The following is a 14,768-nucleotide window of genomic DNA, read 5'->3' as shown; positions in this document are numbered from 1 at the left end:
AAGTTTTGTTATGGCTTTCAGAAACACCATTTCGCTATGGCACAGTAGTTTCATGAACTATACCGCATTGCTTAAAATAATTTTGAAAACTTTTATTGCAATATTCCGTACGTGCGTGTGAAGTTCTCAATCCGCATTGGGCCCGCGTGGGAACTACTGCCTAAGCTCTCTCACCTGAGAGGAGGTCTGTGCCCAGCAATGGGACGTATATATATAGGCTGGGATGATGATGATGAATATTCCGTACCACTTGTCACTCTTAATCTTCAGATCGGTTTGATTTTCAACTAATGTTTTGAATTCAATAACAGATTCAGATCACAGGAACCAGTCACGCATACATTATCCTTATATACATTACATTGATTAATATCAAATATTAAAACATAGCCTTTTGCTGCGACTTTGCTAACAGACACCAGATTAGCTGCTACTTTCGGTACATACATGGCATCGGTAATCACTTTTTCAACATCATTATCGAATACCATATTGACATTACCTACGCCTTCACTATATATTATATCATTATTAGCAGTAGTTATTTCGGTTTTAATACTAGGAGAGTAATTAATCATCCAGTTATTCCTATTAGTCATATGACTAGAGCAATCTGAATCTAAAATCCAGTTATCCCTATTAACACTACTAACTAAGGCAGTCTCTGTAGAGAATAATGTTGATTTTGTACTTCCCTTCTTTGAAGACAAAGCATCAAGGGTCGAATAATTATTTGAAATCTTCTTAATTTTTTTTTCAACTTAGAATATTTTGTTTTAATGTGTCCTTTTTCATGGCAGTTGCGGCATATTAAAATAAATTTATTCTTCGCAATAAGAATCTTGCAAGGTAGGTCTCAAATTTGATTTGCCTATCTCCTTTTTAAATTCAGTTTGAATTAACTGGCATTTGACGAATTCTGACGTCAACTTAGAACTTGTGGCTTCCAACGCCATAATCAATGGATCAAACGCAGCTGGCAAACCAATCAGCATCAATTCTGCTGCTTCCTCGTCATCGACGACACAGCCAATGTCAGCTAGTTCTTGCGTAACGGAAATAATATTACCCAAATAGTGATCCATACAATCGTATTCTGTATACTTAATTTGTGCTAATTTTCTTTTCAAAGAAAGTCTACAACTTATGCCTGCATTCTCATAAGCAGCCTTCAATTATTGTTTCCAGGCATCTTCAGCTGTTTTTGCATTTTTGACATGAGGTTGGCAATTTGGTTTTATATTCAAACAAATCTTTACATATGCTTTCTGATCTTTAATAGAATCAGTAGATGCATTAACTAATCCGTTTGCTAAATCCCATAGTCCAAGGTCAATTAGCAATAATTTCATCTGAAATTTCCATGTGCCATAATTTGAAACTCCTTCCAGCTTCTCAATAACCATATTCGATCCAGTACTTACAACAATGTTGTTCATTGAACCAGTCGGAATATCATTCTCCGTCATTTTAATAAAATAATATCTTATCCCAAAATAATGTCGTCACTATTATTTAACAAAATATAACAAATTATATTATTTAAAATATAATCACTTTTAGCAAATGCCCCTAACCAATGTAAAGGCTGTAATAGTATATTTACCCAGTGATTAAAGGAAAAAATATATATTTTAAAAGTAACGGACATGTACATATATTTGCGAATGTCAATACATAAGTAAGAAAACAAAAACTTCATTTAAAATCAGCTATAGACAAATTTCTACATAAAGTCTGAAAAAAGATTATCCCTAACATTCACTGCATTGACTGAATCTTAATTTCTTATAAATACTAGTAGCCACTGGTATTTAGTATAAAAAAGTGGCATGCAAAAGAGCCTTGTTGTGCAGCCTAGTTAAATCATCTTGTTGATCATTGGCAAACTTCACTAACCTCAATTAACAAAATGTATTATAATAATCAGAAATCAACGCAAAGAGCAAAAGTTACATAAGAGGCTGAGTAGATTATCTCCCTCAGTTCCCTGATAAAACTTTCTCGCAACTGCGCGTTTCCATTTTGGTCAACAACTCTTTTAGAATGATCGATGGCATTGGAACGAGATAATCAGTAACCTTCCCTAAAGATGTTTCGATCGAGTTGAGCTTGTAATTATTGGTTTAAACAACTAAATCATGGTAATGGTTTTACGGTATTAATTGGAAGCTTAACATTACAAAACGTAGGTACCTACTTCACCTGATTCTTCTCGATTTAAGAGGATCAAAACCGATATATTTTTATTTTTGTCTCGGCTTTGAGTATGTGCATTTTCACGTCGCAAAATTAATGCCTATTGAAATTATTATTTATTTGTTGTTTAAAGTAATTTCTGACTCTCAAGTACCTCTATGTACCTATCACTGGCAATAGCGAGGCAACGTAACAACTCGATTCCCACCAGCATGTCAATTTTTTTTACGGGACTGATGACAAATAGAGGTAAAGGTTATGTAAAGTAACTGCGAAGTGTTGTATCTGAAATATAATTAACTCATGCTTTTCTCATTCTCTGGGTTGTTTAATGAAAATGTTCACTACACACCACTTATTACTACTTAGGTTAGGTAGGTAAACAAGGTAATTAAATGACTGAAAACCTCAGCCATCCCAAGAATATTTTGTCATATTAATTTACTTGATTGGGTTTTTTTTTTCAAATACCTTCATAATCTTGACGACCAGATGACCAAGTAATAATCTGTTAGAGAACCTGACTACGAAGCTTGAGGTCCCGGTTCGATTCCCGGCCGGGGCAGATATTTGTATGAATAATACGACTGTTTGTCCTCGGGTCTTGGATGTTTAATGTGTACCTATTAAAGTAATGTATTTATCTATATAAGTTTGTTTATAGGTTTATCCGTTGCCTAGTTTGTTTGTTTGTTTGTTTATACTCTTTATTGTACAAAAAGGAAAAACAAAAAGGTTACATAAATAAAAGTTGTGTTAAGTACAAAGGCGGACTTATCCCTGCAGGGATCTCTGCCAGTCAACCTTTGAGCCTAGTATCAGTATAGTATAAGTTTTGCTTAGTTTGGGACTAGGTCAATAGGTGTCAAGTGTCCCATGATATTTATTATTATTATTACAAAAATTAATCCTGTTTTTTGCTAAGTCACTAATTTTACTTGGGATTTCTAACTCTACAGTCGTATTTGTAATTGTCAGCTGCGTTCTTAGAAGAAACTCAAACTGACAGCAAAACTGCCAGTATCGAATTATCAACTTAAATAGTAGGTTCGCAGCCTGGCTAAAAGATTTAATTGTCGTATGCATTCGTAACACAACAAGGGCACAAAAAAAGGATTTAAACACGACATGATTTAAAACATAGTGTAATCGATTCTACTGTGGATTCTGAGCAAGCTACTTTCTGCTTTTCAGGTGTTTCATTAAATAATCAACACCTTGTATATTGGTGTAATCAAGTAATGTTTTCCAACAAAGAACAAATTCAAAGACAGAATTTAACTCAATGTCGCCGGGAAATTATCATAAGCGTTTCGCTATAGGAAAACAATCATTTCGCTAGAAATAGTGTCTGTATCTAATATGTGCCCGTCACAGCCAGCCATCCGCCCGGCGCGGGCGTCCTGGACTACGGTGTGATAAAAATATGCAAAACAATTAATATATGTCAGGAATATAACAAGTTTATGTACATAACACAAGTTTATTAGTTTCGTGTTTGAATAGACTGATAAATTACTTAACTATATAAATATGTGTGGTCCATTTTCCCTCACTGAGAAAAAATATATTTCAATTAATCGGTAGATCAAGTCTACGTTTGATAGTTCTGTACATTTAATTTAAAACTGAGCTTAAACTTATTTTTTTTTATCAACAACTTACCATAAATAACAACTGGCCCTTTGAAACCCACATTCGTTTAATTAGCTTCTCACCAACGACATTTACGTCATAAGTACTGGCGAAAGCAACAGAAGACAACATCTCTTTAGCATATTCATGAAATTTGGACCACCTCAGTAAATGTTGGGTATATTGTCGTTCTTGGTCTACACACACGCTACAGAAGCGTGTAGCCATGTATGCTGTGATATACACACACTATTCAAGTCATCGAGAAATCGATCACATTCGAGCAAACGTGCATTCGCGCTCCACAATGATGCCTGATGGACACGCCGAGATATAAAGTTTCTGGAGACGAACAATAGCACTGAAGTACCTACTTTTATTCAATAAAATATAGGTTAAGTGCTAGTTTGAACAGGAGTTCGCGGAAAAATGAGTGAATGTTCTAGATATTCCGGAGCAACATTAAATAAATCCTGCTAATAGTTTGTAGGTTTGTTGTATCCTGGTTTTTCGGTAATACCGAATACCGGTATCCATGCCCTAGTTTGTTGACTGCAGATTAACTTGTTTTATAAGAGGGGGACAAGGACCATATGTCATACATGCTGTCATGTAACTATGAATTCTGCGTCGAGGAAGTCGCTATCAAAATAATCAATTACGTATGATGATTTACGTATCCGTCTTTTCTCAAGATCTATATTTATCGAATTAAAGCAAAGTACTGAGTATTATTTCGATCACGGAAATCCAATAAGTAATGTATTTTGAGTGTTTTCGTGGAATTTTTAATTAATCCCTTCTTCTTCCATGTATATTTTAATTAAAAAAAAAAGTTTTTTGTAAGATTAAACTGAGATTAGTGATTTGATTTCCGGCTTCCAGTTGTTTGTGAAGTTGAAAATGGTATAGTAGGGATACTAGTTCATCGGAAATACTCCTACTATGAGAAGAAAATACCTGAAATTGGAGACTAGAGCCACTTCCAGTAGCTCTACAAATTGTTAGTTGGAACATAAACCGTGTCTTTGTTAAGGGGACATGGACATTCGTTATCTTTGCTCCATTACAGACTAAATAACTTGTCCGCAGACCTTAGACAATGTATTGAACTATATCGAAGGAAATTAATTGGTTTACTACATGCTCACCACTTGTAATTGGATATTTCAATGGACAAAACATGGTTGAAAATTGGAACCATTGCCTTTTTAATACGACGACCAGATGGTCTAGTGGTAAGAGAACCTGACTACGAAGCTTGAGGTCCCGGGTTCGATTCCCATGTCGGGGCAAATATTTGTATGAAAATACGAATGTTTGTTCTCGGGTCTTGAGTGTTTACTATGTATTTAAGTATGTATCTATCTATATAATTATATTTATTCGTTGCTTAGTACCCATAACACAAGCTTTGCTAAGCTTACTTTGGGACTAGGTCAATTGGTGTGAATTGTCCCGTGATATAAAAAAAAAAACAAAAAAAAGTTTCATCGTGATACAGGTTTATGTCGTTTTATATGAAATTTTAAAGAATACATCGCATTTTACAATCATTCTGTTTTGTTTACGTAGAACTTATTTAAGTAACGTCTACTCGTTAAAGAATTTGCATTGACGCAGATACTTACGCAAGAAAAATATAACAACTGTTTTAATTAGTGGACAGTATCGTCACAATTAATTTAAGAGTTTAATTACGTAAAAGTAACGAGGAAAATAAACTTTAAAGTATTCCGGGTTAAATAAGAGAAACGAGTTGCAAAACAAGCAAGAGATCATCAAGAAAAATGTACACCGAAGTAATTTCGTTTAGGAACTTTTAAGAAATATGGCCCAGACGCGACACAGAGGAGGTATTCGAACAATTTCTCCGACCTTGCTTCCTGTTTTACATTGCTCGGGCATTCGATGAGCAACAGGTGTCATTCTTTTAGAAGTAAGTGAATCTATACTAAAAAGAAACGACCCTTTGTAAATTATTTAGAATAAGCTTTCTTCTTTGTTTGAATGCCTGACTTTTAAGAGCGTTTATACCTGCTGCTCAGCTGGCAACGTTGCATTTTTGTTAGTTTTTCTCGATTATTCCATATTTTTTTTATGAAATAGTCGACAAAACCAACAAAAATGCAACGTTGCCAGCTCAGCAGGTATAAACGCTCTTAAACCGGCATATTGTTAACGAATGTAAGGTAAAGTAGCAAAAGTGGTTTGATCTATGAGGCTAAAGGTCGAAGGTTCCAGTCCAGGACTTGCGTTTTTCGGGATTTCGGGACCTTGTGCAAGGTCTGCCCGGATTGCTACCACCATCTTGCTCGCTAATCCTGCCGTGAAGCAGCAGTGGTTGAACTACTGTTGTGTTTCGGCGTGGAGAGTAAGACAGCCGGTGAAATTACTGGCACTTGAAGTATCCCATCTTAGTCATCTAGGTTGGCAACGCATCTGCAATACCCCTGGTGTTGCAGATCTTTATGGGCGGTGGTGATCTCTTGCCATCAGGAGACCCAACTGCTCGTTTGCCATCCAGTCGTATAAAAATTTACCATAATTTTTACAGTGAAGGAAAACCAGCACACGTCAGCAAAGAATCCGCACTTTGCCCGCGTGAGAACTACGTTAAAAACGTACTCATTCAGAAAGAAGGCCTTAGTCCTGCAGTGAAACGGTTATAGGCCGAAATGATAATGATGATTCTACTCCAGCTCAACGTAGTGTTGTGAAAAACGCTAATTTCGATGCTTAAACACTCGAACCCTAAAGACTCTCGTTGCTTAACGACTCAAAGACCGCAAAGACGGTATCTTGCATCCATACGCATAAAATAAGCCAATTTAATTCTCAAATATAGCCGAGTCTTTAAGACTCTGGAGTCTTAAGCGTTCGAGTCCTTAATCCTCGAAATGAGCGTTATCCACGACTCTAGCTCAACAATTTCCACTTAGGGTGACGGCAACAATCATGGACATATTAAGCACAGTAGAATCCAGCAATGGACAGCAAGGATTCAATGCCTTATAGCTCACCATTCATGAACTTTACCAGTTATGATCATCAGTTATCTGCACATAAGTGTTATTAGTTTTAGAAAAAGTAGCATCCGTTTCTTAATATTGGGCTAGCGGAAAAAATATTCCTTTATTGGTTCCTGTCCATGACTGGTGCCCTCACCCTAATCAAGAACATTCTTAATATTATAACTTCATGGCCCTTATTTGATTGAAACTAGTGTCATTCGTGTAAAAGGTTTTTAAGTGCATACCCAATGCATGCAGCGGTATCCGTGTCGACGAAACAGTAAAATACGTAATGGGCTGCACTGGACGCATAATTCCCTCGTAAACGCTTTTACTATCAAAAACAAGATACAACTCTTCTCTTTGGTAAACTCATGGATTATTGTGCGAGATACGTTTCTTCGTACGGCCGTAAAACTTCGAGGGGGTTTGTCTCAAAACATTGTATTGACGGTGCTATACAGTATCTCAATATTTACTTCTTCGTGTTTATCGGATGCCAATTGTGTTTATCATTATTATTTACACTTGTACTTAATATTGTTGTTTGTAGGTACTTAAAAATATAATATTGTTGTGTCTCGTGTTGTGAATATATGTATTTTCTTTTTTTATTTCTTACTTCATTTATTTATGCATGGCTAGTTATTATCGTTACTAGAATAACGATATAGATTTAGGTCAATATTTTCCATTTTATTTTTGGGATCAAACTCAAGTGGCCCTTTTTTTTGACTAGAATTATATGTATAGATTTGCATTGCAGTTGCACATATAATTAATGTAACAGCTGAAAAGTATTTTGTAGTTCAAATTTTTACTAATAATTTGAATATCAGAGTCTCCTTATCTCATTCACGTCAGGGAGGAGGCAGGGGCCAAATGCCACGATGGCCCTTTAAATTAAATTTGCCCAAAGAAATTTAATTTTCACCGTGGACTTCTTTGAAGTATTCGATAAGAATGCCGATTTTGTCCGTGTGATAGTTAATATAATAGTAAATTGACACTTTTGAAGTGCTTAAAACATTTTTTTATAATACTTCTCTTAAACTCGGGCGTCGACCGGCAGCATGTGAATGCTGAGCATGAGCCTATTGCCAATTTGCCACATATTTGTAACGTGTCTGTTGTTTTTATTTTTGTCTTTTGTTATGTTCATTGTATTTTTTTTAATGTGGCAATAAATGTCTTTATTTTTTTATTTTTTTAAACTTATTATTTATTCGTAATTGTAACTTAAATTTAATTTAAAAAAAAAACTCCAGCAATCGTTGAACAAGTTCATTGATATACCTTTAATTTTATTAAAAAAGGCAACGGTTATTGGAGATAAATCAATATTATTGTTTAACGGAAGCAAAAAAATAAATAATCAAATTCACATTAATCCGAGGTGCATACAGATGGAGCCTGGTTTGAAACGTTATTAGTACTTATGAAGCAGTAGTGGAATAAATATATTTTAAAAATGTTTCCAAATATTTCACTGAAATTTTTGTCATCTCTATTTCGAATTTTATTTTTATTTTATGGTAAGCATCTGTTACAACATTTATTTCTACTTGACGCGATAATGTACCAACCTGTTGATTTTTATAGTGGCTTTCTATAACCAACCAATTAGAGCAAAAAATAAAAGTTATCTAACTACGACAAATACAGCTATTTTAACGTGCGAATAACGGAATAAATCAAATTAAACATGTGTTATTCCAGACGTATAGCTATCTACATACCTACCCAAATTTCACCCAAATCCGCCTAGCCCTTTGAGAGGGATGGAGTAACACACACATATTCACAAACTCTCGCGTTAATAATATTAGTAGGATGTGATGTAAAGATAAAGATAATAATTAGGTACAAATGCCACGTCAATGCCCGTTACTACTTACAATAGAGTTCCCACCGCTATCGTTAATAATACAATTGTATTCTCCTTTGTGGTTGAAACTCTACTGGTAGGTAAATATAGCGGGTATCAAACGCGAGTGTCAATGAGGTCTATCGCATATGAATTCGCCACTAGAGGCGCTAGTGTAGCGTGAGGTCTCCGAAATGTCAAATCTCAAAGTTTTTGGGTGAGCTTCGCGGGTTTATTTATAATTAGAATAATTTTGTGAATATTTTGCATTATCTGAAATTAATTACGGCTATTATGCGTTACGGGGCAGTGAATGTCTGTGTTTCGAGACAGTTTTGTCTTTCGGAAAATTTTGTCCTCCCTTTTTTTCCGAACAAAACGGGACTACGCAACACTTTGGTTGCTCGATATTTTTATGGTACGGTTTTAAGGTGTATTAAATATGATTTTAATCTAAACTTAGTTTTCACACCCGTAATAACAGACTTTGAAAGCCACACTCAAAAACCTCACGCATCAGTGGCGCCATCTAGAAAGACAAAAAACGATAGCCCTCATTCTGTTACTATTTGTGGTTGCGCGTCGTAGCGCTTATCGACGTAACTGTCGTAGGCATGATGATGCTGCGTCGTAGACATGACTACGTGGCGTCGTAGACATGACTACGTAGCGTCGTAGACAACGAACTGCAAGGAAATCCGGCCAAGGATCAATTTTAAAAGTTTGATTTTTTCTTACATTCTTGCATTCTTATAGCACATAATTCAACATTTCAATGTGTTTTGTATGTACATACATAGAAATTACTTGACCAACTTTACAACGTATTAAATAATAAAATTGCTCAAAAGTGCCAAACTAACTTTTAGCATTTTCTTACTCGCCATGTAAGATAAGTCGAGTGATGTATCTAAATAAGGCCTTGTAGATTTAAACATGTGTGTGTATACACATATTTAAATAGGTACATACCGTTTTCAAGAGGTACTGAAAGTCAGATGGCATACACACATAAACACCGTAAGGAAATTGATTTATCTATACTAGTTCATAAAATAGAGCAGCTTTATCTGACGAGCAAACGAAGCTCAACTGTTTTGCAAACAAAAGATTCATTTTTTAAATGAAAGCTTCGAGCAAAGAGTATCGGCATACAGCTGTTTTTTTCCTATGTTTATATTTCAATCGGGCAATTGTTTGTACATTTATTTTTACTTGTTTTTTAATTGGCGAGTTTTGTTTGAATTAAAAGTTTTATTTCAATTTATTTCCCGAATTCTCCAGAGTTCAGTGCACTTCTATTCACGTGTAAGTTGTATTTAAAATGACAAACAAACAATGTGTGTGAAATTTTACTAATATTACAAATGAGATAGTTTGAGATGTTCGCTACTCATAACCTCGGATCTAATTTATTGGTAGATGTGTTACGGAGATATTTTAAATCCCGGGGAAGGCCTTGTAGTTTTTACCCTCAGAAATTGTATAGTTCTCGCAGAATAACTTTAAACTAATTCTTCGCCGACAAAGTCTAGGGCAAAATCTAGTTTTTTTATGTTAGCGATTTAATCAAATCAATTGTTTGTACCTCGAATCAGGTTTCCACGTGACAGGCTTAGCCTAGTGTGGAACCAACGGAAACCCTTCTTGAAATTTGTTTTGCTTTTAATAAACCATTTTGATTATGATTTTGATTATTTTTTTGATGTCAAATAGCTGCCAAACGAGCATGCGGGTCACTTGATGGTAAGTGCACACCGCCGCCCATGGACACCTACAGCTTTATTAAGACTGCGGGTAAATTGCCGGCCTAAAAGGGGAGCTAGAGGGGAGAGTGGGGGTTAGGGGAGAGTAAGTTGGTCCCAAATTTATTTAAGGTTAGAACTAGCACTGATTCTGTTTCGGACGCTGTTCTCAAAATATGTAACAGCCTATATAGCCGGACTTCAATTAATCACCGGACGGTAATCTGATTACGAATCGCGCCGACCGCACGGCGCCTTCACACGGCATTAAACCGCATCACCGCAACGCGCAATAAGGATGTACCGTTCACTAATATTCTCAAATTGGCGGGATGTTGTCAGTGATGTTAATATTTTGTCCAAATGTTACCAACAGTAAACTACTACTGGAAAGTACGCTCAAGTTTGATTGCCTTTTTTTAGTCGTCTCGGTTACTGTTTTCTTACAAAGGTTTCCGAACTACCGGAGTAGAATTTTTGACATTCATAGTTTTTCGATATATTTTTTGATTAACTATCAAAATTTCAATGACCCACTGCTTCACATCGTAAGTAAAGGACAAAAAAACTGACCTATTAAACCCACTGTATCATTTAAAGGCGTTACTTTGCGGAGATCCGTATCAATGCACTACAATATACCTTGCTTCTCCGCTACCAAAGCTCATCAAATCATCATCCGCTATCAAAACAATGAAGCAAGGTAAAAAAAGTTTAATCAAAAAATATCTGTAGTGTCTGAAACATATTGAAACAAATGAAACAACTTTTGTAACACATCTAAACACTTTCCAAGGTTTAGCTTGCGCGTTCATTGATAATCGCGAAAAATCAGCCGATAACATTTTCAGTTGAGTTTGTGTTGAGCTCTGCGTGCTCTCCACGGAAAATGACAATGTGGATCTCAACTAAAGCTTGATTAATAAATTGATCTATTCTGACCACTATCATACTATTGCATCTACGGAAATGCATCCAAAATAAGCGTGATTACCGGACGAATGTACTCTGAGCTTGTTTACAGCGGACGGAAGAGCGGATCAACGTTTAATCGATTATCTGCGGCTACGTATCATCGATTAGTTGGCTCGATGCATTATGAAGGCTAGCGTTTATAAGTAGGTGAGCTTAAAACGCATCGTACGAATCGGATTTTGATTGGATTCTCGAATATTTGTATTGTTGAACAAGAGGGGAGAGATCTTAGAACGCCATAATGAAGTACACCTTACCACACCTGCACCACCTGGGTTTTATACCATTATTTTACGATAATGCTTGGTAAATATTTAATGTACACCGTAGGGGACGATTTAGATGCTCATAGAACGCACTGACCTGTTGGAGTTCAAGAAGAGACCTTTGCTCAGTATTGGGACATCATAGGTTATAAAAATAACGAGTTTTTCGAAGTGTCTGAAATATATTATTTATTTACGTTTTCAACTTACAAAGCTTCTAAATGTGGAAAAATTTATGAAAACTGTGTCGACGGATAGCTTCATTTAACTATCGAACATGTTCACATAATTTGACGCAAATCTTTTGAGAAAAGCGACCTTTAGAGGAGATGAGACAGCGTTTTTGCCCAAGCTGAAACGGAGAAGCTTCGCTCGCGCTTCGAAACTCGCACGTAAAATTAAAGAATTTTAGGAACTTTAGTGGGTATAATTGAAATACTAAATACTTGAGGCAATTATGTCTCTAATATTAATTTTGTTTTCTTAGAATAATGCAACGATGGTAATTAAGAACTTTTAGACGTTAAATATTTACCAAGCCGTAAATGTCATGTTCGATATTTTAACACAGCATTTAAAATTACACCACCGACCTTTATATTGTCTGTTCAGTAAATAATTAATGAGATTCTACAGTAAACATTCCCTCTGAATGTGCCGCGTTGCTCAAAGGACTCACTCACTGTTTCATTATTTGTATGACAATTACTCACAAATTAGCGTGCTTCTTGCTGGAGCGAAAACTAGACCGTAATTTACTATTACTGGCGTTTTTTTGAAACCAGAAATGTTATTCCACTGGGTGCATATAATTATTTGTTTTAAAAACATTGTACTTATTTGCGCGTCATAGATTTAGAACGTATGTAAGCATAAAGTTTGTTATCATCATCATCATCATCCCAGACTATAAACATCCCACTGCTGGGCACAGGCCTCCTCTCAGAATGAGAGGGTTTGGGCTGTAGTGCCCACGCGGGCCCAGTGCGGATTGGGAACTTCATACACACCATAGAATTACTTCGTAAGTTTTCTCACGATGATTTCCTTCACCGTAAAGCTCGCGGTAAGTTTCAAATGTAATTACGCACATGAATTTTTAAAAACCCAGACGTGCAAGCCGGGATTTGAACCCACAAATTCTCTGCTTGAGAGGCCATAGGCCAAACCACTAGGCCACTACGGCTTCTAAAGCTTGTTATAAAAAAATAAAATTCCTTAGAATATTGAATAAACTGAAAGCCGCGCTACTACGAGTATCTTCGTAAAACTATGACCAGAGTGTCCAGAATCATAGCGGAAAATGCGCACGAGTTATGTTGACTTTCCAAAACTACTGCTAGCAAAAGCATTTTTGTCTTTTGACAACCATATCATCTACTAGCTGTTACCCGCGACTCCGTCCATGTAGAATTCGGCTACCGCTATCTCGCGGGAACTATGCAATTTTCCGGGATAAAAACTATCTTATTACCTATATCCTTCCCCAAGACTCGATCTATCTGTATACCGAATTTCATCTAAATTCAGCGGTTTAACAAACAAACAGAGAGACTTTCAAACTTTCGCATCTATAATATTAGTGGAAAGTGGGATGACTAACTTAGTAATCTTTTCTTCAATAATTCTTCTTTCTGTTTATACCGATAATTCATCTGCAAATACTTTTACTGTACTTATTGTTTATTACGTGTTTTTCAATAAAAAGTCATTGTATGTACCTACCTATTGTATTGTACCAACGTAAACAAATCTAGCAAACACAATTGTTACCGACTACCAATATGTCGATTGTTTTGAAACGAGTGTGTGTATGCGTGTTCCGATGACGATCTTACAAAAAGGTAAGTTGGTTATTTTTTTTTCTCAAACATGCTCGTTATGTAATGTTTATGTTGTGTTCCTTAAAACAGGCTTCAAAATATACTGTTTGTTTTAATGCAAAACGTCAAATAACCAAGATACAGGCCATTATACACGACTTGAAATTAATAATCTGAATTTCTATAGTTAATTTATTAGTTACTGAAAAAATTCAAAGGACTATGAATATTCTATATGTAAATATATAAATATTGCCGACGCGTTTTAGGTCAAATTACAATTTAATTTACATGATAAGTATTAGTGTAGCTGATTAAATGGGCTGCAGATAAAAAAAGTTTTGGCGGGAAAATTTACAAGTGTCATGGTCTTTTTTTTTGATTGACTGGACTTGGGCTTTAGCCATTTTGCAAGTAAGTGTCATTGTTATTTCAAGAGTTTCGTTTAGAAACGTGATTTTTTTTTGCAGTCATATATGTATCTAAATGTTTCAAAGCAATTAGATTTTTTGGGATTATTTTAACGTTTTATAAATTCATGTTAGAATGAAATAAACACTTATATAGATGGTAGTTATAATTTGAGTCTGGTACTATTTTAGTTGTCTTACGAATAAAACATTGATTTCGAGGAGTTTTTATTTATTTTAGTTCATTTTTGAGAAAAGCACTATACAAGCCTCGGCGTGAAAGAGCATGCCAGCCTCGTATTGCCTATCCGGCCTCGCTTCGCTCGGCTGTCTAAACATACTCAGCCTGCAAGCCTTTCTTTCCCGGCCTCTGCAGTAATGTACCTTAGACTTGTTATACTTATTTTAAAAGTCAACTCCTAGTCATAACGTTGCAGCTAGCTCCGAGCGCTGCACTTACATAAGCAACTAAAGCAACGCAAACACTAATAAAGTGAATTCATTTGTTTCGCTCGGTATGTAATTGTGCCAGAGGTTTCCCAAAGAGGAAGGTAGGAATATGTATTGTATTCTTCCGGGATGGAGCAAGGCAGGTAACTGTATTACGTGATTTATTCGTATTCAAAAACACCCGAGACCGAAACCTTTTTTCGGTTGAAAATTAAGATACAATTCCCTTCAATTTAAATCTTGGCAGAATGAAAGAGGGTGGGTTATTTTTATACTGTTAGAGTATAAAGTGGGACAGTTTTTAAAAAACTTTGGCATAACAATTATGAGATATAATAATCAAGACCAAGTCTGAAAAATAATGGTCCTTTCGGACGACAATTA

The 14,768-nt window shown here is 35.6% G+C and overlaps 1 protein-coding gene across 1 annotated transcript in view; it reads right to left on the bottom strand.

The window, feature by feature from the left end:
• sNPF (short neuropeptide F precursor) overlaps positions 1-14,768 on the bottom strand; it is a gene marked incomplete in the record, with an annotated part of 98,056 nt that overhangs the window by 70,869 nt on the left and 12,419 nt on the right.

Source organism: Choristoneura fumiferana, chromosome 4 (genome assembly GCF_025370935.1).
Source record: "Choristoneura fumiferana chromosome 4, NRCan_CFum_1, whole genome shotgun sequence".
Lineage (NCBI taxonomy): Eukaryota > Metazoa > Arthropoda > Insecta > Lepidoptera > Tortricidae > Choristoneura > Choristoneura fumiferana.
The sequence above is the reverse complement of the archived record's forward strand: the minus strand, read 5'-3'. Positions and strand labels throughout refer to the sequence as shown.